The sequence below is a fragment of the Mastomys coucha genome, unplaced genomic scaffold (genome assembly GCF_008632895.1).
Source record: "Mastomys coucha isolate ucsf_1 unplaced genomic scaffold, UCSF_Mcou_1 pScaffold1, whole genome shotgun sequence".
NCBI classification, from domain to species: Eukaryota; Metazoa; Chordata; class Mammalia; order Rodentia; family Muridae; genus Mastomys; species Mastomys coucha.
In genome coordinates this window covers 53,867,169-53,869,813 of record NW_022196891.1, presented here as the reverse complement: position 1 = coordinate 53,869,813, position 2,645 = coordinate 53,867,169, and positions in this window count along the sequence as shown.

Below are 2,645 nucleotides of genomic sequence, written 5' to 3'. Positions count from 1 at the left end.
CCCCCCCCCCCAGCTTCCTATGCCATTTCTGTTTCTACTGCTGGTTTTAAGGGAGAGGATATTACATCCTTTGTCTCTGCACAATCTTCCATAGGGACTGCTTCCTGTGTTTGAGAGCCTTCCACTTCCTTACAGTCTTCTGAAAGGCCCACGTAGACCGCATAGCTGTTACCTACAAGGCGTCATACGACTAGTCTCCAGTGTTTCCTGGACGTTTAGTAGCTACCTTCTTTCTTGCAGCTTCTTGGAGATGAAGAATTATGAATCCTAAACAGAACTTAGCAGCACGCTACACTGTAGATAAGAAGAAAGGGCCGTTTTCCCTGATTAGAATTCTTAGGATACCCAGAATTTCCATTTTTGAAATGGAAATCTAGTATTTAACCCCTCAACCAGACAAGCATCATTTGGATTTCCTCTTGGCGTGCCGCATAAATGTGCCTGCCTTGTCATTGTATTTGAACAAGACACGTGGAAGCCAAATTCTGGAAGCGTTCTGGTTCACCACATACAGATCGTGTCAGTTTTCTATTGTTGTGATAAAACATCGCAACTAAGGCGATATATGGAAGAGAAAGTTTGTTTGGGTTTACAGTTCAGATTGGATCCATGATGGTGGAGTAGAGAGGCAGTAGGTACAGAGGCTGGAGCTGAACTCATGTCTTCATACTTTCACAAAACAGAGCAAACTTGAAATGGTGTGAGTCTTTAAACATTTTTGTTGTTTTGTGTTTTGAGACAGGGTTTCTCTGTGTAGTCCTGGATTTCTTGGGGGAACTCGCTCTGTAGACCAGGCTGGCCTCGAACTTAGAGATCCACACTTCAAGTTCTGCATTTATGACAAGCTTTTGGCAATGCCCTGGGTCTTTAAACTGCTTGAAAATTGGTGAGCCCTCATAGCTTCCCGTAGTTCCCATAGTGGTCTCTAGATGTCCCCATCACCCACCAGCTCTTCCTGGCTCCACTAGCCCCACAAGAATGGGATGAGATGAATTTACAGAAATATTTAGTAACAGCCGGGAAGTGGCCCGCACCTTTAATCCCAGCACTTGGGAGGCAGAGGCAGGCGGACTTCTGAGTTCAAGGCCAGCCTGGTCTACATAGTAACAGCCAAAGCTACACAGAGAAACCCTGTCCCAGGGGGGAAAAAAAACAAAGAAAAAAGAAAAAAAACTTAGTAACTGATAAAACTGGTGTATGGATTTGCTGTTTCAATGTGGGACCAACTTCTTGGTGAATCACTTACCTCAAGATTTTTTTGTTTTGTTTTGAAAAGGAATGTCTTGAAATCAAGTTAGTCTAGGATTTCCTAGGTAATGCATCTTCAGTGAAATGCTAATTCAAACCATCTTTGGTTAGCATCTTTGGTTAGCACTATCCAAAGGTGTCTTAAAACTTGGGTTGTTTTGACAAATTGTTGTTTTTAGTATTTTCTTTCTTTATTTTAGTTAAAGTTAGCACAGAGGCAGGCACACTTCCAGCCGACTAAGTCTTCATTTACACCATAATTCATCAGTAAGCCACCCAAGGGTCTTCCAGTATGCTGCTGTTTTACACATTCCATGTAAATGCACATACTTGAGGAAGTAAAAGTAACCATCTACTGAGCATGAAACATTCATTTGACTCCTCTTCGCAGGATCCCAAGGATGTGAAGTGTGGGCGAGGCAGCCCAGGTGTAGAACAGTCAAATTCTATAGATAGAGAATGGTATGGCTCCTTCTGATAATCAGTCTGACCTGACAGTGTTGGCATATGAATTTAGTCCCAGCGCTCAGGAAACAGAGGCAGGGCCTGAGTTAAGGCCAGCTTGGTCTACAAAGTGAGTTCTAGGACAGCCAGGGCTACACAGAGAAACCCTGTCTCAAAAACTAAACAAGCAAACAAAATATCCAAACAATAACAAAAACCCATACTCAGTATGTTAGACTGTCGTGCAGGCTCAGATATTTATTGTTTACAAATAAGCATAAAGGCATGTGTCAGTTTCCTGCTACCTTGGCAAACACCAGAGAGTTATCAAAGAAACAGTTTATTTGGTTCATAACCTTAAAGGGCTAATTCACTACTTGCAGACCTCTGGAAAGGTGAGCAGTGTGCATCATGGCCAGAGCAATCGGTAGAACAAAACTGCTCACCTGTCGCTGCCTCACTGACTAGCGGAAATAAGGAGGCGACCACAAACTCTTCTCCAAGCAGTTTGTTCAGGAACCTTGTACTACAGAATCATTCATTCATCCCTCTTCTCAGCCCCCAGAACTCGCGGGCTAAATACTTTCCCTGGTCCCAATCAGCATTGGCTATGCGGCAAAGCATAATAGGCTGCGGGAAATCATGCCAGCTTGCATCACAAGCTTGAGGCACTCAACTTTTCCAAATAAGGACTTGTTTATCGCAATGCTCCAAATAAGGACTTGTTTATTGTGATGCTTTCTGCTCTGGCCGGAGGCCAGGCGCCATATTTAGTGTGGCAGCTGCGGCTCTCCACACTCACCCACAATTCTCTTTCAAGAACATGCCCCCACCCCAATAACCCAAAGACCCCCGCTGGGGCTCACTTCTAATTTCCACCACCTTCTGAAAGACTCTGGCTAGAGTTCCCGCTCAAGTCCTAGGAGGCATGCACCCAAGAAAAACGAAAAGCC